General features: G+C 41.7%; 46 non-coding genes and 33 pseudogenes across 46 annotated transcripts; all 79 read left to right on the forward strand.

The window, feature by feature from the left end:
* Positions 1–99: 99 nt before the first annotated feature.
* Positions 100–218, forward strand: LOC135060830 (5S ribosomal RNA). Its single transcript, XR_010247224.1, has one exon. It is a non-coding gene; the product is annotated as a 5S ribosomal RNA (ribosomal RNA).
* Positions 219–325: 107 nt separating this feature from the next.
* LOC135066030 (5S ribosomal RNA) lies at positions 326–444 on the forward strand. Its single transcript, XR_010252291.1, has one exon. It is a non-coding gene; the product is annotated as a 5S ribosomal RNA (ribosomal RNA).
* Positions 445–551: 107 nt separating this feature from the next.
* On the forward strand, positions 552–670 carry LOC135061596 (5S ribosomal RNA). Its single transcript, XR_010247974.1, has one exon. It is a non-coding gene; the product is annotated as a 5S ribosomal RNA (ribosomal RNA).
* A 107-nt stretch (positions 671–777) lies between these two features.
* LOC135060515 (5S ribosomal RNA) lies at positions 778–896 on the forward strand. Its single transcript, XR_010246909.1, has one exon. It is a non-coding gene; the product is annotated as a 5S ribosomal RNA (ribosomal RNA).
* Positions 897–1,003: 107 nt separating this feature from the next.
* On the forward strand, positions 1,004–1,122 carry LOC134890540 (5S ribosomal RNA; annotated as a pseudogene).
* A 107-nt stretch (positions 1,123–1,229) lies between these two features.
* LOC134887688 (5S ribosomal RNA) lies at positions 1,230–1,348 on the forward strand (annotated as a pseudogene).
* Positions 1,349–1,455: 107 nt separating this feature from the next.
* Positions 1,456–1,574, forward strand: LOC135065389 (5S ribosomal RNA). The gene has a single exon (XR_010251671.1). It is a non-coding gene; the product is annotated as a 5S ribosomal RNA (ribosomal RNA).
* A 107-nt stretch (positions 1,575–1,681) lies between these two features.
* Positions 1,682–1,800, forward strand: LOC134891928 (5S ribosomal RNA; annotated as a pseudogene).
* Positions 1,801–1,907: 107 nt separating this feature from the next.
* Positions 1,908–2,026, forward strand: LOC135070978 (5S ribosomal RNA). The gene has a single exon (XR_010257125.1). It is a non-coding gene; the product is annotated as a 5S ribosomal RNA (ribosomal RNA).
* A 322-nt stretch (positions 2,027–2,348) lies between these two features.
* LOC135061597 (5S ribosomal RNA) lies at positions 2,349–2,467 on the forward strand. The gene has a single exon (XR_010247975.1). It is a non-coding gene; the product is annotated as a 5S ribosomal RNA (ribosomal RNA).
* A 107-nt stretch (positions 2,468–2,574) lies between these two features.
* LOC135070979 (5S ribosomal RNA) lies at positions 2,575–2,693 on the forward strand. The gene has a single exon (XR_010257126.1). It is a non-coding gene; the product is annotated as a 5S ribosomal RNA (ribosomal RNA).
* A 107-nt stretch (positions 2,694–2,800) lies between these two features.
* LOC135064941 (5S ribosomal RNA) lies at positions 2,801–2,919 on the forward strand. Its single transcript, XR_010251237.1, has one exon. It is a non-coding gene; the product is annotated as a 5S ribosomal RNA (ribosomal RNA).
* A 107-nt stretch (positions 2,920–3,026) lies between these two features.
* On the forward strand, positions 3,027–3,145 carry LOC135063890 (5S ribosomal RNA). Its single transcript, XR_010250210.1, has one exon. It is a non-coding gene; the product is annotated as a 5S ribosomal RNA (ribosomal RNA).
* A 107-nt stretch (positions 3,146–3,252) lies between these two features.
* Positions 3,253–3,371, forward strand: LOC135060516 (5S ribosomal RNA). Its single transcript, XR_010246910.1, has one exon. It is a non-coding gene; the product is annotated as a 5S ribosomal RNA (ribosomal RNA).
* A 107-nt stretch (positions 3,372–3,478) lies between these two features.
* LOC134890541 (5S ribosomal RNA) lies at positions 3,479–3,597 on the forward strand (annotated as a pseudogene).
* A 107-nt stretch (positions 3,598–3,704) lies between these two features.
* Positions 3,705–3,823, forward strand: LOC134887690 (5S ribosomal RNA; annotated as a pseudogene).
* Positions 3,824–3,930: 107 nt separating this feature from the next.
* Positions 3,931–4,049, forward strand: LOC135065390 (5S ribosomal RNA). Its single transcript, XR_010251672.1, has one exon. It is a non-coding gene; the product is annotated as a 5S ribosomal RNA (ribosomal RNA).
* A 107-nt stretch (positions 4,050–4,156) lies between these two features.
* Positions 4,157–4,275, forward strand: LOC134891929 (5S ribosomal RNA; annotated as a pseudogene).
* Positions 4,276–4,382: 107 nt separating this feature from the next.
* On the forward strand, positions 4,383–4,501 carry LOC135070980 (5S ribosomal RNA). Its single transcript, XR_010257127.1, has one exon. It is a non-coding gene; the product is annotated as a 5S ribosomal RNA (ribosomal RNA).
* Positions 4,502–4,823: 322 nt separating this feature from the next.
* Positions 4,824–4,942, forward strand: LOC135063359 (5S ribosomal RNA). The gene has a single exon (XR_010249692.1). It is a non-coding gene; the product is annotated as a 5S ribosomal RNA (ribosomal RNA).
* A 107-nt stretch (positions 4,943–5,049) lies between these two features.
* On the forward strand, positions 5,050–5,168 carry LOC135061455 (5S ribosomal RNA). The gene has a single exon (XR_010247834.1). It is a non-coding gene; the product is annotated as a 5S ribosomal RNA (ribosomal RNA).
* Positions 5,169–5,277: 109 nt separating this feature from the next.
* LOC134893696 (5S ribosomal RNA) lies at positions 5,278–5,396 on the forward strand (annotated as a pseudogene).
* A 107-nt stretch (positions 5,397–5,503) lies between these two features.
* Positions 5,504–5,622, forward strand: LOC134893814 (5S ribosomal RNA; annotated as a pseudogene).
* A 107-nt stretch (positions 5,623–5,729) lies between these two features.
* On the forward strand, positions 5,730–5,848 carry LOC135061865 (5S ribosomal RNA). Its single transcript, XR_010248233.1, has one exon. It is a non-coding gene; the product is annotated as a 5S ribosomal RNA (ribosomal RNA).
* A 107-nt stretch (positions 5,849–5,955) lies between these two features.
* On the forward strand, positions 5,956–6,074 carry LOC135069638 (5S ribosomal RNA). Its single transcript, XR_010255816.1, has one exon. It is a non-coding gene; the product is annotated as a 5S ribosomal RNA (ribosomal RNA).
* Positions 6,075–6,180: 106 nt separating this feature from the next.
* On the forward strand, positions 6,181–6,299 carry LOC134890867 (5S ribosomal RNA; annotated as a pseudogene).
* A 107-nt stretch (positions 6,300–6,406) lies between these two features.
* LOC134884573 (5S ribosomal RNA) lies at positions 6,407–6,525 on the forward strand. Its single transcript, XR_010168717.1, has one exon. It is a non-coding gene; the product is annotated as a 5S ribosomal RNA (ribosomal RNA).
* Positions 6,526–6,632: 107 nt separating this feature from the next.
* LOC134892528 (5S ribosomal RNA) lies at positions 6,633–6,751 on the forward strand (annotated as a pseudogene).
* A 107-nt stretch (positions 6,752–6,858) lies between these two features.
* On the forward strand, positions 6,859–6,977 carry LOC134884486 (5S ribosomal RNA). Its single transcript, XR_010168632.1, has one exon. It is a non-coding gene; the product is annotated as a 5S ribosomal RNA (ribosomal RNA).
* Positions 6,978–7,084: 107 nt separating this feature from the next.
* Positions 7,085–7,203, forward strand: LOC135063903 (5S ribosomal RNA). Its single transcript, XR_010250223.1, has one exon. It is a non-coding gene; the product is annotated as a 5S ribosomal RNA (ribosomal RNA).
* A 107-nt stretch (positions 7,204–7,310) lies between these two features.
* On the forward strand, positions 7,311–7,429 carry LOC135070011 (5S ribosomal RNA). Its single transcript, XR_010256187.1, has one exon. It is a non-coding gene; the product is annotated as a 5S ribosomal RNA (ribosomal RNA).
* Positions 7,430–7,536: 107 nt separating this feature from the next.
* Positions 7,537–7,655, forward strand: LOC134891930 (5S ribosomal RNA; annotated as a pseudogene).
* A 107-nt stretch (positions 7,656–7,762) lies between these two features.
* LOC135070981 (5S ribosomal RNA) lies at positions 7,763–7,881 on the forward strand. The gene has a single exon (XR_010257128.1). It is a non-coding gene; the product is annotated as a 5S ribosomal RNA (ribosomal RNA).
* A 107-nt stretch (positions 7,882–7,988) lies between these two features.
* On the forward strand, positions 7,989–8,107 carry LOC134886525 (5S ribosomal RNA). Its single transcript, XR_010170605.1, has one exon. It is a non-coding gene; the product is annotated as a 5S ribosomal RNA (ribosomal RNA).
* A 107-nt stretch (positions 8,108–8,214) lies between these two features.
* LOC135063361 (5S ribosomal RNA) lies at positions 8,215–8,333 on the forward strand. Its single transcript, XR_010249694.1, has one exon. It is a non-coding gene; the product is annotated as a 5S ribosomal RNA (ribosomal RNA).
* Positions 8,334–8,440: 107 nt separating this feature from the next.
* LOC134889156 (5S ribosomal RNA) lies at positions 8,441–8,559 on the forward strand (annotated as a pseudogene).
* Positions 8,560–8,666: 107 nt separating this feature from the next.
* Positions 8,667–8,785, forward strand: LOC135067157 (5S ribosomal RNA). Its single transcript, XR_010253381.1, has one exon. It is a non-coding gene; the product is annotated as a 5S ribosomal RNA (ribosomal RNA).
* A 109-nt stretch (positions 8,786–8,894) lies between these two features.
* Positions 8,895–9,013, forward strand: LOC134893697 (5S ribosomal RNA; annotated as a pseudogene).
* A 107-nt stretch (positions 9,014–9,120) lies between these two features.
* On the forward strand, positions 9,121–9,239 carry LOC134893815 (5S ribosomal RNA; annotated as a pseudogene).
* A 107-nt stretch (positions 9,240–9,346) lies between these two features.
* Positions 9,347–9,465, forward strand: LOC135061866 (5S ribosomal RNA). Its single transcript, XR_010248234.1, has one exon. It is a non-coding gene; the product is annotated as a 5S ribosomal RNA (ribosomal RNA).
* Positions 9,466–9,572: 107 nt separating this feature from the next.
* On the forward strand, positions 9,573–9,691 carry LOC134894255 (5S ribosomal RNA; annotated as a pseudogene).
* A 107-nt stretch (positions 9,692–9,798) lies between these two features.
* On the forward strand, positions 9,799–9,917 carry LOC134884574 (5S ribosomal RNA). The gene has a single exon (XR_010168718.1). It is a non-coding gene; the product is annotated as a 5S ribosomal RNA (ribosomal RNA).
* A 107-nt stretch (positions 9,918–10,024) lies between these two features.
* LOC134896781 (5S ribosomal RNA) lies at positions 10,025–10,143 on the forward strand (annotated as a pseudogene).
* A 107-nt stretch (positions 10,144–10,250) lies between these two features.
* On the forward strand, positions 10,251–10,369 carry LOC134890510 (5S ribosomal RNA; annotated as a pseudogene).
* Positions 10,370–10,476: 107 nt separating this feature from the next.
* LOC135070690 (5S ribosomal RNA) lies at positions 10,477–10,595 on the forward strand. Its single transcript, XR_010256844.1, has one exon. It is a non-coding gene; the product is annotated as a 5S ribosomal RNA (ribosomal RNA).
* A 107-nt stretch (positions 10,596–10,702) lies between these two features.
* Positions 10,703–10,821, forward strand: LOC134887406 (5S ribosomal RNA; annotated as a pseudogene).
* Positions 10,822–10,928: 107 nt separating this feature from the next.
* Positions 10,929–11,047, forward strand: LOC134890966 (5S ribosomal RNA; annotated as a pseudogene).
* A 107-nt stretch (positions 11,048–11,154) lies between these two features.
* On the forward strand, positions 11,155–11,273 carry LOC135063914 (5S ribosomal RNA). Its single transcript, XR_010250234.1, has one exon. It is a non-coding gene; the product is annotated as a 5S ribosomal RNA (ribosomal RNA).
* A 107-nt stretch (positions 11,274–11,380) lies between these two features.
* On the forward strand, positions 11,381–11,499 carry LOC134894962 (5S ribosomal RNA; annotated as a pseudogene).
* A 107-nt stretch (positions 11,500–11,606) lies between these two features.
* On the forward strand, positions 11,607–11,725 carry LOC135065350 (5S ribosomal RNA). The gene has a single exon (XR_010251632.1). It is a non-coding gene; the product is annotated as a 5S ribosomal RNA (ribosomal RNA).
* Positions 11,726–11,832: 107 nt separating this feature from the next.
* LOC135059538 (5S ribosomal RNA) lies at positions 11,833–11,951 on the forward strand. Its single transcript, XR_010245940.1, has one exon. It is a non-coding gene; the product is annotated as a 5S ribosomal RNA (ribosomal RNA).
* A 107-nt stretch (positions 11,952–12,058) lies between these two features.
* On the forward strand, positions 12,059–12,177 carry LOC134890646 (5S ribosomal RNA; annotated as a pseudogene).
* A 107-nt stretch (positions 12,178–12,284) lies between these two features.
* LOC134893513 (5S ribosomal RNA) lies at positions 12,285–12,403 on the forward strand (annotated as a pseudogene).
* A 107-nt stretch (positions 12,404–12,510) lies between these two features.
* Positions 12,511–12,629, forward strand: LOC135059326 (5S ribosomal RNA). Its single transcript, XR_010245733.1, has one exon. It is a non-coding gene; the product is annotated as a 5S ribosomal RNA (ribosomal RNA).
* A 107-nt stretch (positions 12,630–12,736) lies between these two features.
* Positions 12,737–12,855, forward strand: LOC134891695 (5S ribosomal RNA; annotated as a pseudogene).
* A 107-nt stretch (positions 12,856–12,962) lies between these two features.
* On the forward strand, positions 12,963–13,081 carry LOC135063925 (5S ribosomal RNA). Its single transcript, XR_010250245.1, has one exon. It is a non-coding gene; the product is annotated as a 5S ribosomal RNA (ribosomal RNA).
* A 107-nt stretch (positions 13,082–13,188) lies between these two features.
* LOC135070751 (5S ribosomal RNA) lies at positions 13,189–13,307 on the forward strand. The gene has a single exon (XR_010256904.1). It is a non-coding gene; the product is annotated as a 5S ribosomal RNA (ribosomal RNA).
* A 107-nt stretch (positions 13,308–13,414) lies between these two features.
* On the forward strand, positions 13,415–13,533 carry LOC135063937 (5S ribosomal RNA). The gene has a single exon (XR_010250256.1). It is a non-coding gene; the product is annotated as a 5S ribosomal RNA (ribosomal RNA).
* A 107-nt stretch (positions 13,534–13,640) lies between these two features.
* On the forward strand, positions 13,641–13,759 carry LOC134891696 (5S ribosomal RNA; annotated as a pseudogene).
* A 107-nt stretch (positions 13,760–13,866) lies between these two features.
* LOC135061542 (5S ribosomal RNA) lies at positions 13,867–13,985 on the forward strand. The gene has a single exon (XR_010247918.1). It is a non-coding gene; the product is annotated as a 5S ribosomal RNA (ribosomal RNA).
* Positions 13,986–14,092: 107 nt separating this feature from the next.
* LOC135059658 (5S ribosomal RNA) lies at positions 14,093–14,211 on the forward strand. The gene has a single exon (XR_010246055.1). It is a non-coding gene; the product is annotated as a 5S ribosomal RNA (ribosomal RNA).
* A 107-nt stretch (positions 14,212–14,318) lies between these two features.
* LOC135059328 (5S ribosomal RNA) lies at positions 14,319–14,437 on the forward strand. Its single transcript, XR_010245735.1, has one exon. It is a non-coding gene; the product is annotated as a 5S ribosomal RNA (ribosomal RNA).
* Positions 14,438–14,544: 107 nt separating this feature from the next.
* LOC135061868 (5S ribosomal RNA) lies at positions 14,545–14,663 on the forward strand. The gene has a single exon (XR_010248235.1). It is a non-coding gene; the product is annotated as a 5S ribosomal RNA (ribosomal RNA).
* Positions 14,664–14,769: 106 nt separating this feature from the next.
* Positions 14,770–14,888, forward strand: LOC134894010 (5S ribosomal RNA; annotated as a pseudogene).
* Positions 14,889–14,995: 107 nt separating this feature from the next.
* LOC135065068 (5S ribosomal RNA) lies at positions 14,996–15,114 on the forward strand. The gene has a single exon (XR_010251359.1). It is a non-coding gene; the product is annotated as a 5S ribosomal RNA (ribosomal RNA).
* Positions 15,115–15,221: 107 nt separating this feature from the next.
* LOC134893874 (5S ribosomal RNA) lies at positions 15,222–15,340 on the forward strand (annotated as a pseudogene).
* A 107-nt stretch (positions 15,341–15,447) lies between these two features.
* Positions 15,448–15,566, forward strand: LOC135058950 (5S ribosomal RNA). The gene has a single exon (XR_010245370.1). It is a non-coding gene; the product is annotated as a 5S ribosomal RNA (ribosomal RNA).
* A 107-nt stretch (positions 15,567–15,673) lies between these two features.
* LOC135058965 (5S ribosomal RNA) lies at positions 15,674–15,792 on the forward strand. The gene has a single exon (XR_010245386.1). It is a non-coding gene; the product is annotated as a 5S ribosomal RNA (ribosomal RNA).
* A 107-nt stretch (positions 15,793–15,899) lies between these two features.
* On the forward strand, positions 15,900–16,018 carry LOC134897151 (5S ribosomal RNA; annotated as a pseudogene).
* A 107-nt stretch (positions 16,019–16,125) lies between these two features.
* On the forward strand, positions 16,126–16,244 carry LOC134887837 (5S ribosomal RNA; annotated as a pseudogene).
* A 107-nt stretch (positions 16,245–16,351) lies between these two features.
* LOC134895344 (5S ribosomal RNA) lies at positions 16,352–16,470 on the forward strand (annotated as a pseudogene).
* Positions 16,471–16,577: 107 nt separating this feature from the next.
* LOC135063948 (5S ribosomal RNA) lies at positions 16,578–16,696 on the forward strand. The gene has a single exon (XR_010250267.1). It is a non-coding gene; the product is annotated as a 5S ribosomal RNA (ribosomal RNA).
* Positions 16,697–16,803: 107 nt separating this feature from the next.
* LOC134894345 (5S ribosomal RNA) lies at positions 16,804–16,922 on the forward strand (annotated as a pseudogene).
* A 107-nt stretch (positions 16,923–17,029) lies between these two features.
* On the forward strand, positions 17,030–17,148 carry LOC134889630 (5S ribosomal RNA; annotated as a pseudogene).
* Positions 17,149–17,255: 107 nt separating this feature from the next.
* On the forward strand, positions 17,256–17,374 carry LOC135069228 (5S ribosomal RNA). Its single transcript, XR_010255415.1, has one exon. It is a non-coding gene; the product is annotated as a 5S ribosomal RNA (ribosomal RNA).
* Positions 17,375–17,481: 107 nt separating this feature from the next.
* LOC134890967 (5S ribosomal RNA) lies at positions 17,482–17,600 on the forward strand (annotated as a pseudogene).
* Positions 17,601–17,707: 107 nt separating this feature from the next.
* On the forward strand, positions 17,708–17,826 carry LOC135063959 (5S ribosomal RNA). The gene has a single exon (XR_010250278.1). It is a non-coding gene; the product is annotated as a 5S ribosomal RNA (ribosomal RNA).
* Positions 17,827–17,933: 107 nt separating this feature from the next.
* Positions 17,934–18,052, forward strand: LOC134894964 (5S ribosomal RNA; annotated as a pseudogene).
* A 107-nt stretch (positions 18,053–18,159) lies between these two features.
* On the forward strand, positions 18,160–18,278 carry LOC134900358 (5S ribosomal RNA). The gene has a single exon (XR_010173871.1). It is a non-coding gene; the product is annotated as a 5S ribosomal RNA (ribosomal RNA).
* Positions 18,279–18,297: the final 19 nt, after the last annotated feature.

An 18,297-nucleotide genomic window follows, 5' to 3' on the forward strand; every position in this document is an offset into this window, starting at 1 on the left:
CTGCCAACACCGTTCTGTTGATGCATTCCATTTTAAAACGTATTCATTTATAAACCAGTAGTTAGAAGTAGAAAAGTTCTAACAGAAACCACAAAGCTCATCTACAGCCACACCACACTGGATACGCCCAATCTCATCTGAACTTGAAAGCTAAGCAGTGTTGGGCCTGGCTAGTACTTGGATGGGAGACCACCTGGGAATACAAGGTGCTGTAGATATTTTTATACTGCCAACACCGTTCTGTTGATGCATTCCATTTTCAAACGTATTCATTTATGAACCAGTAGTTAGAAGTAAAAAAGTTCTAACAGAAACCACAAAGCTCATCTACAGCCACACCAGACTGGATACGCCCAATCTCATCTGATCTTGGAAGCTAAGCAGTGTTGGGCCTGGTTAGTACTTGGATGGGAGACCACCTGGGAATACAAGGTGCTGTAGATATTTTTATACTGCCAACACCGTTCTGTTGATGCATTCCATTTTCAAACTTATTCATTTATGAACCAGTAGTTAGAAGTAGAAAAGTTCTAACAGAAACCACAAAGCTCATCTACAGCCACACCACACTGGATACGCCCAATCTCATCTGATCTTGAAAGCTAAGCAGTGTTGGGCCTGGTTAGTACTTGGATGGGAGACCACCTGGGAATACAAGGTGCTGTAGATATTTTTATACTGCCAACACCGTTCTGTTGATGCATTCAATTTTAAAACGTACTCATTTATGAACCAGTAGTTAGAAGTAGAAAAGTTCTAAGAGAAACCACAAAGCTCATCTACAGCCACACCACACTGGATACGCCCAATCTCATCTGATCTTGGAAGCTAAGCAGTGTTGGGCTTGGTTAGTACTTGGATGGGAGACCACCTGAGAATACAAGGTGCTGTAGATATTTTTATACTGCCAACACCGTTCTGTTGATGCATTCCATTTTCAAACTTATTCATTTATGAACCAGTAGGTAGAAGTAGAAAAGTTCTAACAGAAACCACAAAGCTCATCTACAGCCACACCACACTGGATACGCCAAATCTCATCTGATCTTGGAAGCTAAGCAGTGTTGGGCCTGGTTAGTACTTGGATGGGAGACCACCTGAGAATAAAAGGTGCTATAGATATTTTTATACTGCCAACACCGTTCTGTTGATGCATTCCATTTTCAAACGTATGCATTTATGAACCAGTAGTTAGAAGTAGAAAAGTTCTAACAGAAACCACAAAGCTCATCTACAGCCACACCACACTGGATACGCCCAATCTCATCTGATCTTGGAAGCTATGCAGTGTTGGGCATGGTTAGTACTTGGATGGGAGACCACCTGGGAATACAAGGTGCTGTAGATATTTTTATACTGCCAACACCGTTCTGTTGATGCATTCCATTTTCAAACGTATTCATTTATGAACCAGTAGTTAGTAGTAGAAAAGTTCTAACAGAAACCACAAAGTTCATCTACAGCCACACCACACTGGATACGCCCAATCTCATCTGATCTTGGAAGCTAAGCAGTGTTGGGCCTGGTTAGTACTTGGATGGGAGACCACCTGGGGATACAAGGTGCTGTAGATATTTTTATACTGCCAACACCGTTCTGATGATGCATTCCATTTTCAAACGTTTTCGTTTATGAACCAGTAGTTAGAAGTAGAAAAGTTCTAACAGAAACGACAAATGTCATCTACAGCCACACCGCACTGGATACGCCCAATCTCATCTGATCTCGGAAGCTAAGCAGTGTTGTTCCTGGTTAGTACCTGGATGGGAGACCACCTGGGAATACAAGGTGCTGTAGATATTTTTATACTGCCAACACCGTTCTGTTGATGCATTCCATTTTCAAACGTATTCATTTATGAACCAGTAGTTAGAAGTAGAAAAGTTCTAACAGAAACCACAAAGCTCATCTACAGCCACACCACACTGGATACGCCCAATCTCATCTGATCTTGGAAGCTAAGCAATGTTGGGCCTGGTTAGTACTTGGATGGCAGACCACCTGGGAATACAAGGTGCTGTAGATATTTTTATACTGCCAAAACCGTTCTGTTGATGCATTCCATTTTCAAACGTTTTCATTTATGAACCAGTAGTTAGAAGTAGAAAAGTTCTAACAGAAACCACAAAGGTCAACTACAGCCACACCACACTGGATACGCCCAATCTCATCTGATCTTGGAAGCTAAGCAGTGTTGTGCCTGGATGGGAGACCACCTGGGAATACAAGGTGCTGTAGATAGTTTTATACTGCCAACACCGTTCTGTTGATGCATTCCATTTTCAAACGTATTCATTTATGAACCAGTAGTTAGAAGTAGAAAAGTTCTAACAGAAACCACAAAGCTCATCTACAGCCACACCACACTGGATACGCCCAATCTCATCTGATCTTGAAAGCTAAGCAGTGTTGGGCCTGGTTAGTACTTGGATGGGAGACCACCTGGGAATACAAGGTGCTGTAGATATTTTTATACTGCCAACACCGTTCTGTTGATGCATTCAATTTTAAAACGTACTCATTTATGAACCAGTAGTTAGAAGTAGAAAAGTTCTAAGAGAAACCACAAAGCTCATCTACAGCCACACCACACTGGATACGCCCAATCTCATCTGATCTTGGAAGCTAAGCAATGTTGGGCCTGGTTAGTACTTGGATGGCAGACCACCTGGGAATACAAGGTGCTGTAGATATTTTTATACTGCCAACACCGTTCTGTTGATGCATTCCATTTTCAAACGTATTCATTTATGAACCAGTAGTTAGAAGTAGAAAAGTTCTAACAGAAACCACAAAGCTTACCTACAGCCACACCAGACTGGATACGCCCAATCTCATCTGATCTTGGAAGCTAAGCAGTGTTGGGCCTTGTTAGTACTTGGATGGGAGACCACCTGGGAATACAAGGTGCTGTAGATATTTTTATACTGCCAACACCGTTCTGTTGATGCATTCCATTTTCAAATTTATTCATTTATGAACCAGTAGTTAGAAGTAGAAAAGTTCTAACAGAAACCACAAAGCTCATCTACAGCCACACCACACTGGATACGCCCAATCTCATCTGATCTTGGAAGCTAAGCAGTGTTGGGCCTGGTTAGTACTTGGATGGGAGACCACCTGGGAATACAAGGTGCTGTAGATATTTTTATACTGCCTACACCGTTCTGTTGATGCATTCCATTTTAAAACGTACTCATTTATGAACCAGTAGTTAGAAGTAGAAAAGTTCTAACAGAAACCACAAAGCTCATCTACAGCCACACCACACTGGATACGCCCAATCTCATCTGATCTTGGAAGCTAAGCAGTGTTGGGCTTGGTTAGTACTTGGATGGGAGACCACCTGAGAATACAAGGTGCTGTAGATATTTTTATACTGCCAACACCGTTCTGTTGATGCATTCCATTTTCAAACTTATTCATTTATGAACCAGTAGGTAGAAGTAGAAAAGTTCTAACAGAAACCACAAAGCTCATCTACAGCCACACCACACTGGATACGCCAAATCTCATCTGATCTTGGAAGCTAAGCAGTGTTGGGCCTGGTTAGTACTTGGATGGGAGACCACCTGAGAATAAAAGGTGCTATAGATATTTTTATACTGCCAACACCGTTCTGTTGATGCATTCCATTTTCAAACGTATTCATTTATGAACCAGTAGTTAGAAGTAGAAAAGTTCTAACAGAAACCACAAAGCTCATCTACAGCCACACCACACTGGATACGCCCAATCTCATCTGATCTTGGAAGCTATGCAGTGTTGGGCATGGTTAGTACTTGGATGGGAGACCACCTGGGAATACAAGGTGCTGTAGATATTTTTATACTGCCAACACCGTTCTGTTGATGCATTCCATTTTCAAACGTATTCATTTATGAACCAGTAGTTAGTAGTAGAAAAGTTCTAACAGAAACCACAAAGTTCATCTACAGCCACACCACACTGGATACGCCCAATCTCATCTGATCTTGGAAGCTAAGCAGTGTTGGGCCTGGTTAGTACTTGGATGGGAGACCACCTGGGGATACAAGGTGCTGTAGATATTTTTATACTGCCAACACCGTTCTGATGATGCATTCCATTTTCAAACGTTTTCGTTTATGAACCAGTAGTTAGAAGTAGAAAAGTTCTAACAGAAACGACAAATGTCATCTACAGCCACACCGCACTGGATACGCCCAATCTCATCTGATCTCGGAAGCTAAGCAGTGTTGTTCCTGGTTAGTACCTGGATGGGAGACCACCTGGGAATACAAGGTGCTGTAGATATTTTTATATTGCCAACACCGTTCTGTTGATGCATTCCATTTTCAAACGTATTCATTTATGAACCAGTAGTTAGAAGTAGAAAAGTTCTAACAGAAACCACAAAGCTCATCTACAGCCACACCACACTGGATACGCCCAATCTCATCTGATCTTGGAAGCTAAGCAATGTTGGGCCTGGTTAGTACTTGGATGGCAGACCACCTGGGAATACAAGGTGCTGTAGATATTTTTATACTGCCAAAACCGTTCTGTTGATGCATTCCATTTTCAAACGTTTTCATTTATGAACCAGTAGTTAGAAGTAGAAAAGTTCTAACAGAAACCACAAAGGTCAACTACAGCCACACCACACTGGATACGCCCAATCTCATCTGATCTTGGAAGCTAAGCAGTGTTGTGCCTGGATGGGAGACCACCTGGGAATACAAGGTGCTGTAGATAGTTTTATACTGCCAACACCGTTCTGTTGATGCATTCCATTTTCAAACGTATTCATTTATGAACCAGTAGTTAGAAGTAGAAAAGTTCTAACAGAAACCACAAAGCTCATCTACAGCCACACCACACTGGATACGCCCAATCTCATCTGATCTTGGAAGCTAAGCATTGTTGGGCCTGGTTAGTACTTGGATGGGAGACCACCTGGGAATACAAGGTGCTGTAGATAGTTTTATACTGCCAACACTGTTCTGTTGATGCATTCCATTTTCAAACGTATTCATTTATGAACCAGTAGTTAGAAGTAGAAAAGTTCTAACAGAAACCACAAAGCTCATCTACAGCCACACCACACTGGATACGCCCAATCTCATCTGATCTTGGAAGCTAAGCAGTGTTGGGCCTGGTTAGTACTTGGATGGTAGACCACCTGGGAATACAAGGTGCTGTAGATATTTTTATACTGCCAACACCGTTCTGTTGATGCATTCCTTTTTAAAACGTATTCATTTATGAACCAGTAGTTAGAAGTAGAAAAGTTCTAATAGAAACCACACAAAGCTCATCTACAGCCACACCAGACTGGATACACCCAAACTCATCTGATCTAGGAAGCTAAGCCGTCTTGGGCCTGGTTAGTACTTTGAGGGGAGACCACCTAGGAATACAAGGTGCTGTAGATATTTTTATACTGCCAACACCGTTCTGTTGATGCATTCCATTTTCAAACGTATTCATTTATGAACCAGTAGTTAGAAGTAGAAAAGTTCTAACAGAAACCACAAAGCTCATCTACAGCCACACCAGACTGGATACGCCCAATCTCATCTGATCTTGGAAGCTAAGCAGTGTTGGGCCTGGTTAGAACTTGGATAGGAGACCACCTGGGAATACAAGGTGCTGTAGATATTTTTATACTGCCAACACCGTTCTGTTGATGCATTCCATTTTCAAACGTATTCATTTATGAACCAGTAGTTAGAAGTAGAAAAGTTTTAACAGAAACCACAAAGCTCATCTACAGCCACACCACACTGGATACGCCCAATCTCATCTGATCTTGGAAGCTAAGCAGTGTTGGGCCTGGTTAGTATTTGGATGGGAGACCACCTGGGAATACAAGGTGCTGTAGATATTTTTATACTGCCAACACCGTTCTGTTGATGCATTCCATTTTAAAACGTATTCATTTATGAACCAGTAGTTAGAAGTAGAAAAGTTCTAACAGAAACCACAAAGCTCATCTACAGCCACACCAGACTGGATACGCCTAATCTCATCTGATCTTGGAAGCTAAGCAGTGTTGGGCCTGGTTAGTACTTGGATGGGAGACCACCTGGGAATACAAGGTGCTGTAGATTTTTTATACTGCCAACACCGTTCTGTTGATGCATTCCATTTTCAAACGTATTCATTTATGAACCAGTAGTTAGAAGTAAAAAAGTTCTAACAGAAACCACAAAGCTCCTCTACAGCCACACCAGACTGGATACGCCCAATCTCATCTGATCTTGGAAGCTAAGCAGTGTTGGGCCTGGTTAGTACTTGAATGGGAGACCAACTGGGAATACAAGGTGCTGTAGATATTTTTATACTGCCAACACCGTTCTGTTGATGCATTCCATTTTCAAACGTATTCATTTATGAACCAGTAGTTAGAAGTAGAAAAGTTCTAACAGAAACCGCAAAGCTCATCTACAGCCACACTAGACTGGATACGCCCAATCTCATCTGATCTTGGAAGCTAAGCAGTGTTGGGCCTAGTTAGTACTTGGATGGGAGACCACCTGGGAATACAAGGTGCTGTAGATATTTTTATACTGCCAACACCGTTCTGTTGATGCATTCCATTTTCAAATGTATTCATTTATGAACCAGTAGTTAGAAGTAGAAAAGTTCTAACAGAAACCACAAAGCTCATCTACAGCCACACCACACTGGATACGCCCAATATCATCTGATCTTGGAAGCTAAGCAATGTTGGGCCTGGTTAGTACTTGGATGGCAGACCACCTGGGAATACAAGGTGCTGTAGATATTTTTATACTGCCAACACCGTTCTGTTGATGCATTCCATTTTCAAACGTATTCATTTATGAACCAGTAGTTAGAAGTAGAAAAGTTCTAACAGAAACCACAAAGCTTACCTACAGCCACACCAGACTGGATACGCCCAATCTCATCTGATCTTGGAAGCTAAGCAGTGTTGGGCCTGGTTAGTACTTGGATGGGAGACCACCTGGGAATACAAGGTGCTGTAGATATTTTTATACTGCCAACACCGTTCTGTTGATGCATTCCATTTTCAAACTTATTCATTTATGAACCAGTAGTTAGAAGTAGAAAAGTTCTAACAGAAACCACAAAGCTCATCTACAGCCACACCACACTGGATACGCCCAATCTCATCTGATCTTGGAAGCTAAGCAGTGTTGGGCCTGGTTAGTACTTGGATGGGAGACCACCTGGGAATACAAGGTGCTGTAGATATTTTTATACTGCCAACACCGTTCTGTTGATGCATTCCATTTTCAAACGTATTCATTTATGAACCAGTAGTTAGTAGTAGAAAAGTTCTAACAGAAACCACAAAGTTCTTCTACAGCCACACCACACTGGATACGCCCAATCTCATCTGATCTTGGAAGCTAAGCAGTGTTGGGCCTGGTTAGTACTTGGATGGGAGACCACCTGGGGATACAAGGTGCTGTAGATATTTTTATACTGCCAACACCGTTCTGATGATGCATTCCATTTTCAAACGTTTTCGTTTATGAACCAGTAGTTAGAAGTAGAAAAGTTCTAACAGAAACGACAAATGTCATCTACAGCCACACCGCACTGGATACGCCCAATCTCATCTGATCTCGGAAGCTAAGCAGTGTTGTTCCTGGTTAGTACCTGGATGGGAGACCACCTGGGAATACAAGGTGCTGTAGATATTTTTATACTGCCAACACCGTTCTGTTGATGCATTCCATTTTCAAACGTATTCATTTATGAACCAGTAGTTAGAAGTAGAAAAGTTCTAACAGAAACCACAAAGCTCATCTACAGCCACACCACACTGGATACGCCCAATCTCATCTGATCTTGGAAGCTAAGCAATGTTGGGCCTGGTTAGTACTTGGATGGCAGACCACCTGGGAATACAAGGTGCTGTAGATATTTTTATACTGCCAAAACCGTTCTGTTGATGCATTCCATTTTCAAACGTTTTCATTTATGAACCAGTAGTTAGAAGTAGAAAAGTTCTAACAGAAACCACAAAGGTCAACTACAGCCACACCACACTGGATACGCCCAATCTCATCTGATCTTGGAAGCTAAGCAGTGTTGTGCCTGGTTAGTACCTGGATGGGAGACCACCTGGGAATACAAGGTGCTGTAGATAGTTTTATACTGCCAACACCGTTCTGTTGATGCATTCCATTTTCAAACGTATTCATTTATGAACCAGTAGTTAGAAGTAGAAAAGTTCTAACAGAAACCACAAAGCTCATCTACAGCCACACCACACTGGATACGCCCAATCTCATCTGATCTTGGAAGCTAAGCATTGTTGGGCCTGGTTAGTACTTGGATGGGAGACCACCTGGGAATACAAGGTGCTGTAGATAGTTTTATACTGCCAACACCGTTCTGTTGATGCATTCCATTTTCAAACATATTCATGTATGAACCAGTAGTTAGAAGTAGAAAAGTTCTAACAGAAACCACAAAGCTCATCTACAGCCACACCACACTGGATACGCCCAATCTCATCTGATCTTGGAAGCTTAGCAGTGTTGTGCCTGGTTAGTACTTGGATGGGAGACCACCTGGGAATACAAGGTGCTGTAGATATTTTTATACTGCCAACACTGTTCTGTTGATGCATTCCATTTTCAAACGTATTCATTTATGAACCAGTAGTTAGAAGTAGAAAAGTTCTAACAGAAACCACAAAGCTCATCTACAGCCACACCACACTGGATACGCCCAATCTCATCTGATCTTGGAAGCTAAGCAGTGTTGGGCCTGGTTAGTACTTGGATGGTAGACCACCTGCGAATACAAGGTGCTGTAGATATTTTTATACTGCCAACACCGTTCTGTTGATGCATTCCTTTTTAAAACGTATTCATTTATGAACCAGTAGTTAGAAGTAGAAAAGTTCTAATAGAAACCACACAAAGCTCATCTACAGCCACACCAGACTGGATACACCCAAACTCATCTGATCTAGGAAGCTAAGCCGTCTTGGGCCTGGTTAGTACTTTGAGGGGAGACCACCTAGGAATACAAGGTGCTGTAGATATTTTTATACTGCCAACACCGTTCTGTTGATGCATTCCATTTTCAAACGTATTCATTTATGAACCAGTAGTTAGAAGTAGAAAAGTTCTAACAGAAACCACAAAGCTCATCTACAGCCACACCAGACTGGATACGCCCAATCTCATCTGATCTTGGAAGCTAAGCAGTGTTGGGCCTGGTTAGAACTTGGATAGGAGACCACCTGGGAATACAAGGTGCTGTAGATATTTTTATACTGCCAACACCGTTCTGTTGATGCATTCCATTTTCAAACGTATTCATTTATGAACCAGTAGTTAGAAGTAGAAAAGTTTTAACAGAAACCACAAAGCTCATCTACAGCCACACCACACTGGATACGCCCAATCTCATCTGATCTTGGAAGCTAAGCAGTGTTGGGCCTGGTTAGTATTTGGATGGGAGACCACCTGGGAATACAAGGTGCTGTAGATATTTTTATACTGCCAACACCGTTCTGTTGATGCATTCCATTTTAAAACGTATTCATTTATGAACCAGTAGTTAGAAGTAGAAAAGTTCTAACAGAAACCACAAAGCTCATCTACAGCCACACCAGACTGGGTACGCCTAATCTCATCTGGTCTTGGAAGCTAAGCAGTGTTGGGCCTGGTTAGTACTTGAATGGGAGACCAACTGGGAATACAAGGTGCTGTAGATATTTTTATACTGCCAACACCGTTCTGTTGATGCATTCCATTTTCAAACGTATTCATTTATGAACCAGTAGTTAGAAGTAGAAAAGTTCTAACAGAAACCGCAAAGCTCATCTACAGCCACACTAGACTGGATACGCCCAATCTCATCTGATCTTGGAAGCTAAGCAGTGTTGGGCCTAGTTAGTACTTGGATGGGAGACCACCTGGGAATACAAGGTGCTGTAGATATTTTTATACTGCCAACACCGTTCTGTTGATGCATTCCATTTTCAAATGTATTCATTTATGAACCAGTAGTTAGAAGTAGAAAAGTTCTAACAGAAACCACAAAGCTCATCTACAGCCACACCACACTGGATACGCCCAATATCATCTGATCTTGGAAGCTAAGCAATGTTGGGCCTGGTTAGTACTTTGATGTAAGACCACCTGGGAATAGAAGGTGCTGTAGATATTTTTATACTGCCAACACCGTTCTGTTGATGCATTCCATTTTCAAACGTATTCATTTATGAACCAGTAGTTAGAAGTAGAAAAGTTCTAACAGAAACCACAAAGCTCATCTACAGCCACACCACACTGGATATGCCCAATCTCATCTGATCTTGGAAGCTAAGCAGTGTTGGGCTTGGTTAGTACTTGGATGTGAGACCACCTGGGAATACAAGGTGTTGTAGATATTTTTATACTGCCAACACCGTTCTGTTGATGCATTCCATTTTAAAACGTATTCATTTATGAACCAGTAGTTAGAAGTAGAAAAGTTCTAACAGAAACCACAAAGCTCATCTACAGCCACACCACACTGGATACGCCCAATCTCATCTGAGCTTGAAAGCTAAGCAGTGTTGGGCTTGGCTAGTACTTGGATGGGAGACCACCTGGGAATACAAGGTGCTGTAGATATTTTTATACTGCCAACACCGTTCTGTTGATGCATTCCATTTTCAAACGTATTCATTTATGAACCAGTAGTTAGAAGTAAAAAAGTTCTAACAGAAACCACAAAGCTCATCTACAGCCACACCAGACTGGATACGCCCAATCTCATCTGATCTTGGAAGCTAAGCAGTGTTGGGCATGGTTAGTACTTGGATGGGAGACCACCTGGGAATACAAGGTGCTGTAGATATTTTTATACTGCCAACACCATTCTGTTGATGCATTCCATTTTCAAACGTATTCATTTATGAAGCAGTAGTTAGAAGTAGAAAAGTTCTAACAGAAACCACAAAGCTCATCTACAGCCACACCAGACTGGATGCGCCTAATCTCATCTGATCTTGGAAGCGAAGCAGTGTTGGGCCTGGTTAGTACTTGGATGGGAGACCACCTGGGAATAGAAGGTGCTGTAGATATTTTAATACTGCCAACACCGTTCTGTTGATGCATTCCATTTTCAAACGTATTCATTTATGAACCAGTAGTTAGAAGTAGAAAAGTTCTAACAGAAACCACCAAGCTTATCTACAGCCACACCACACTGGATACGCCCAATCTCATCTGATCTTGGAAGCTAAGCAGTGTTGGGCCTGGTTAGTACTTGGATGGGAGACCACCTGGGAATACAAGGTGCTGTAGATATTTTTATACTGCCAACACCGTTCTGTTGATGCATTCCATTTTAAAACGTATTCATTTATGAACCAGTAGTTAGAAGTAGAAAAGTTCTAACAGAAACCACAAAGCTCATCTACAGCCACACTAGACTGGATACGCCCAATCTCATCTGATCTTGGAAGCTAAGCAATGTTGGGCCTGATTAGTACTTGGATAGGAGACCACCTGGGAATACAAGGTGTTGTAGATATTTTTATACTGCCAACACCGTTCTGTTGATGCATTCCATTTTCAAACGTATTAATTTATGAACCAGTAGTTAGAAGTAGAAAAGTTCTAACAGAAACCCCAAAGCTCATTTACAGCCACACTGCACTGGATACGCCCAATCTCATCTGATCTTGGAAGCTAAGCAGTGTTGGGCCTGGTTAGTACTTGGATGGGAGACCACCTGGGAATACAAGGTGCTGTAGATATTTTTATACTGCCAACACCGTTCTGTTGATGCATTCCATTTTAAAACGTATTCATTTATGAACCAGTAGTTAGAAGTAGAAAAGTTCTAACAGAAACCACAAAGCTTTTCTACAGCCACACCACACTGGATACGCCCAATCTCATCTGATCTTGGAAGCTAAGCAGTGTTGGGCCTGGTTAGTACTTGGATGGGAGACCACCTGGGAATACAAGGTGCTGTAGATATTTTTATACTGCCAACACCGTTCTGTTGATGCATTCCATTTTAAAACGTATTCATTTATGAACCAGTAGTTAGAAGTAGAAAAGTTCTAACAGAAACCACAAAGCTCATCTACAGCCACACTAGACTGGATACGCCCAATCTCATCTGATCTTAGAAGCTAAGCAGTGTTGGGCCTGGTTAGTACTTGGATGGGAGACCACCTGGGAATACAAGGTGCTGTAGATATTTTTATACTGCCAACACCGTTCTGTTGATGCATTCCATTTTAAAACGTATTCACTTATGAACCAGTAGTTAGAAGTAGAAAAGTTCTAACAGAAACCACAAAGCTCATCTACAGCCACACCAGACTGGATACGCCTAATCTCATCTGATCTTGGAAGCTAAGCAGTGTTGGCCCTGGTTAGTACTTGGATGGGAGACCACCTGGGAATAGAAGGTGCTGTAGATATTTTTATACTGCCAACACCGTTCTGTTGATGCATTCCATTTTCAAATGTATTCATTTATGAACCAGTATTTAGAAGTAGAAAAGTTCTAACAGAAACCACAAAGCTTATCTACAGCCACACCATACTGGATACGCCCAATCTCATCTGATCTTGGAAGCTAAGCAGTGTTGGGCCTGGTTAGTACTTGGATGGGAGACCACCTGGGAATACAAGGTGCTGTAGATATTTTTATACTGCCAACACCGTTTTGTTGATGCATTCCATTTTAAAACGTATTCATTTATGAACCAGTAGTTAGAAGTAGAAAAGTTCTAACAGAAACCACAAAGCTCATCTACAGCCACACCAGACTGGATACGCCTAATCTCATCTGATCTTGGAAGCGAAGCAGTGTTGGGCCTGGTTAGTACTTGGATGGGAGACCACCTGGGAATAGAAGGTGCTGTAGATATTTTTATACTGCCAACACCGTTCTGTTGATGCATTCCATTTTCAAACGTATTCATTTATGAACCAGTAGTTAGAAGTAGAAAAGTTCTAACAGAAACCACCAAGCTTATCTACAGCCACACCACACTGGATACGCCCAATCTCATCTGATCTTGGAAGCTAAGCAGTGTTGGGCCTGGTTAGTACTTGGATGGGAGACCACCTGGGAATACAAGGTGCTGTAGATATTTTTATACTGCCAACACCGTTCTGTTGATGCATTCCATTTTCAAATGTATTCAATTATGAACCAGTATTTAGAAGTAGAAAAGTTCTAACAGAAACCACAAAGCTTATCTACAGCCACACCATACTGGATACGCCCAATCTCATCTGATCTTGGAATCTAAGCAGTGTTGGGCCTGGTTAGTACTTGGATGGGAGACCACCTGGGAATACAAGGTGCTGTAGATATTTTTATACTGCCAACACCGTTCTGTTGATGCATTCCAATGTAAAAAGTATTAATTTATGAACCAGTAGTTAGAAGTAGAAAAGTTCTAACAGAAACCACAAAGCTCATCTACAGCCACACCACACTGGATACGCCCAATCTCATCTGATCTTGGAAGCTAAGCAGTGTTGGGCCTGGTTAGTACTTGGATGGGAGACCACCTGGGAATACAAGGTGCTGTAGATATTTTTATACTGCCAACACCGTTTTGTTGATGCATTCCATTTTAAAACGTATTCATTTATGAACCAGTAGTTAGAAGTAGAAAAGTTCTAACAGAAACCACAAAGCTCATCTACAGCCACACCAGACTGGATACGCCTAATCTCATCTGATCTTGGAAGCGAAGCAGTGTTGGGCCTGGTTAGTACTTGGATGGGAGACCACCTGGGAATAGAAGGTGCTGTAGATATTTTTATACTGCCAACACCGTTCTGTTGATGCATTCCATTTTCAAACGTATTCATTTATGAACCAGTAGTTAGAAGTAGAAAAGTTCTAACAGAAACCACCAAGCTTATCTACAGCCACACCACACTGGATACGCCCAATCTCATCTGATCTTGGAAGCTAAGCAGTGTTGGGCCTGGTTAGTACTTGGAAGGGAGACCACCTGGGAATACAAGGTGCTGTAGATATTTTTATACTGCCAACACCGTTCTGTTGATGCATTCCATTTTCTAACGTATTCATTTATGAACCAGTAGTTAGAAGTAGAAAAGTTCTAACAGAAACCACAAAGCTCATCTACAGCAACACCACACTGGATACGCCCAATCTCATCTGATCTTGGAAGCTAAGCAGTGTTGGGCCTGGTTAGTACTTGGATGGGAGACCACCTGGGAATACAAGGTGCTGTAGATATTTTTATACTGCCAACACCGTTCTGTTGATGCATTCCATTTTAAAACGTATTCATTTATGAACCAGTATTTAGAAGTAGAAAAGTTCTAACAGAAACCACAAAGCTTATCTACAGCCACACCATACTGGATACGCCCAATCTCATCTGATCTTGGAAGCTAAGCAGTGTTGGGCCTGGTTAGTACTTGGATGGGAGACCACCTGGGAATACAAGGTGCTGTAGATATTTTTATACTGCCAACACCGTTCTGTTGATGCATTCCAATTTAAAACGTATTAATTTATGAACCAGTAGTTAGAAGTAGAAAAGTTCTAACAGAAACCACAAAGCTCATCTACAGCCACACCACACTGGATACGCCCAATCTCATCTGATCTTGGAAGCTAAGCAGTGTTGGGCCTGGTTAGTATTTGGATGGGAGACCACCTGGGAATACAAGGTGCTGTAGATATTTTTATACTGCCATCACCGTTCTGTTGATGCATTCCTTTTAAAACGTATTCATTTATGAACCAGTAGTTAGAAGTAGAAAAGTTCTAACAGAAACCACACAGCTCATCTACAGCCACACCAGACTGGATACACCCAAACTCATCTGATCTTGGAAGCTAAGCCGTGTTGGGCCTGGTTAGTACTGGGAGGGGAGACCACCTAGGAATACAAGGTGCTGTAGATATTTTTATACTGCCAACACCGTTCTGTTGATGCATTCCATTTTCAAACGTATTCATTTATGAACCAGTAGTTAGAAGTAGAAAAGTTCTAACAGAAACCACAAAGCTCATCTACAGCAACACCATACTGGATACGCCCAATCTCATCTGATCTTGGAAGCTAAGCAGTGTTGGGCCTGGTTAGTACTTGGATGGGAGACCACCTGGGAATACAAGGTGCTGTAGATATTTTTATACTGCCAACACCGTTCTGTTGATGCATTCCATTTTAAAACGTATTCATTTATGAACCAGTAGTTAGAAGTAGAAAAGTTCTAACAGAAACCACAAAGCTCATCTACAGCCACACTAGACTGGATACGCCCAATCTCATCTGATCTTGGAAGCTAAGCAATGTTGGGCCTGATTAGTACTTGGATAGGAGACCACCTGGGAATACAAGGTGCTGTAGATATTTTTATACTGCCAACACCGTTCTGTTGATGCATTCCATTTTCAAACGTATTAATTTATGAACCAGTAGTTAGAAGTAGAAAAGTTCTAACAGAAACCACAAAGCTCATCTACAGCCACACCACACTTGATACGCCCAATCTCATCTGATCTTGGAAGCTAAGCAGTGTTGGGCCTGGTTAGTACTTGGATGGGAGACCACCTGGGAATACAAGGTGCTGTAGATATTTTTATACTGCCAACACCGTTCTGTTGATGCATTCCATTTTAAAACGTATTCATTTATGAACCAGTAGTTAGAAGTAGAAAAGTTCTAACAGAAACCACAAAGCTTATCTACAGCCACACCACACTGGATATGCCCAATCTCATCTGATCTTGGAAGCTAAGCAGTGTTGGGCCTGGTTAGTACTTGGATGGGAGACCACCTGGGAATACAAGGTGCTGTAGATATTTTTATACTGCCAACACCGTTCTGTTGATGCATTCCATTTTAAAACGTATTCATTTATGAACCAGTAGTTAGAAGTAGAAAAGTTCTAACAGAAACCACAAAGCTCATCTACAGCCACACCAGACTGGATACGCCCAATATCATCTGATCTTGGAAGCTAAGCAATGTTGGGCCTGGTTAGTACTTGGATAGGAGACCACCTGGGACTACAAGGTGCTGTAGATATTTTTATACTGCCAACACCGTTCTGTTGATGCATTCCATTTTAAAACGTATTCATTTATGAACCAGTAGTTAGAAGTAGAAAAGTTCTAACAGAAACCACAAAGCTCATCTACAGCAACACCAGACTGGATACGCCTAATCTCATCTGATCTTGGAAGCTAAGCAGTGTTGGGCCTGGTTAGTACTTGGATGGGAGACCACCTGGGAATACAAGGTGCTGTAGATATTTTTATACTGCCAACACCGTTCTGTTGATGCATTCCATTTTAAAACGTATTCATTTATGAACCAGTAGTTAGAAGTAGAAAAGTTCTAACAGAAACCACAAAGCTCATCTACAGCCACACCAGACTGGATACGCCCAATATCATCTGATCTTGGAAGCTAAGCAATGTTGGGCCTGGTTAGTACTTGGATAGGAGACCACCTGGGAATACAAGGTGCTGTAGATATTTTTATACTGCCAACACCTTTCTGTTGATGCATTCCATTTTCAAACGTATTAATTTATGAACCAGTAGTTAGAAGTAGAAAAGTTCTAACAGAAACCACAAAGCTCATCTACAGCCACACCACACTGGATACGCCCAATCTCATCTGATCTTGGAAGCTAAGCAGTGTTGGGCCTGGTTAGTACTTGGATGGGAGACCACCTGGGAATACAAGGTGCTGTAGATATTTTTATACTGCCAACACCGTTCTGTTGATGCATTCCATTTTAAAACGTATTCATTTATGAACCAGTAGTTAGAAGTAGAAAAGTTCTAACAGAAACCACAAAGCTCATCTACAGACACACCAGACTGGATACGCCTAATCTCATCTGATCTTGGAAGCTAAGCAGTGTTGGGCTTGGTTAGTATTTGGATGGGAGACCACCTGGGAATACAAGGTGCTGTAGATATTTTTATACTGCCAACACCGTTCTGTTGATGCATTCCATTTTCAAATGTATTCATTTATGAACCAGTATTTAGAAGTAGAAAAGTTCTAACAGAAACCACAAAGCTTATCTACAGCCACACCATACTGGATACGCCCATTCTCATCTGATCTTGGAAGCTAAGCAGTGTTGGGCCTGGTTAGTACTTGGATAGGAGACCACCTGGGAATACAAGGTGCTGTAGATATTTTTATACTGCCAACACCGTTCTGTTGATGCATTCCAATTTAAAACGTATTAATTTATGAACCAGTAGTTAGAAGTAGAAAAGTTCTAACAGAAACCACAAAGCTCATCTACAGCCACACCACACTGGATACGCCCAATCTCATCTGATCTTGGAAGCTAAGCAGTGTTGGGCCTGGTTAGTACTTGGATGGGAGACCACCTGGTAATACACGGTGCTGTAGATATTTTTATACTGCCAACACCGTTTTGTTGATGCATTCCATTTTAAAACGTATTCATTTATGAACCAGTAGTTAGAAGTAGAAAAGTTCTAACAGAAACCACAAAGCTCATCTACAGCCACACCAGACTGGATGCGCCTAATCTCATCTGATCTTGGAAGCGAAGCAGTGTTGGGCCTGGTTAGTACTTGGATGGGAGACCACCTGGGAATAGAAGGTGCTGTAGATATTTTTATACTGCCAACACCGTTCTGTTGATGCATTCCATTTTCAAACGTATTCATTTATGAACCAGTAGTTAGAAGTAGAAAAGTTCTAACAGAAACCACCAAGCTTATCTACAGCCACACCACACTGGATACGCCCAATCTCATCTGATCTTGGAAGCTAAGCAGTGTTGGGCCTGGTTAGTACTTGGATGGGAGACCACCTGGGAATACAAGGTGCTGTAGATATTTTTATACTGCCAACACCGTTCTGTTGATGCATTCCATTTTAAAACGTATTCATTTATGAACCAGTAGTTAGAAGTAGAAAAGTTCTAACAGAAACCACAAAGCTCATCTACAGCCACACTAGACTGGATACGCCCAATCTCATCTGATCTTGGAAGCTAAGCAATGTTGGGCCTGATTAGTACTTGGATAGGAGACCACCTGGGAATACAAGGTGTTGTAGATATTTTTATACTGCCAACACCGTTCTGTTGATGCATTCCATTTTCAAACGTATTAATTTATGAACCAGTAGTTAGAAGTAGAAAAGTTCTAACAGAAACCACAAAGCTCATCTACAGCCATACCACACTGGATACGCCCAATCTCATCTGATCTTGGAAGCTAAGCAGTGTTGGGCCTGGTTAGTACTTGGATGGGAGACCACCTGGGAATACAAGGTGCTGTAGATATTTTTATACTGCCAACACC

The sequence above is a fragment of the Pseudophryne corroboree genome, chromosome 3 (genome assembly GCF_028390025.1).
Source record: "Pseudophryne corroboree isolate aPseCor3 chromosome 3, aPseCor3.hap2, whole genome shotgun sequence".
Taxonomy (NCBI): domain Eukaryota; kingdom Metazoa; phylum Chordata; class Amphibia; order Anura; family Myobatrachidae; genus Pseudophryne; species Pseudophryne corroboree.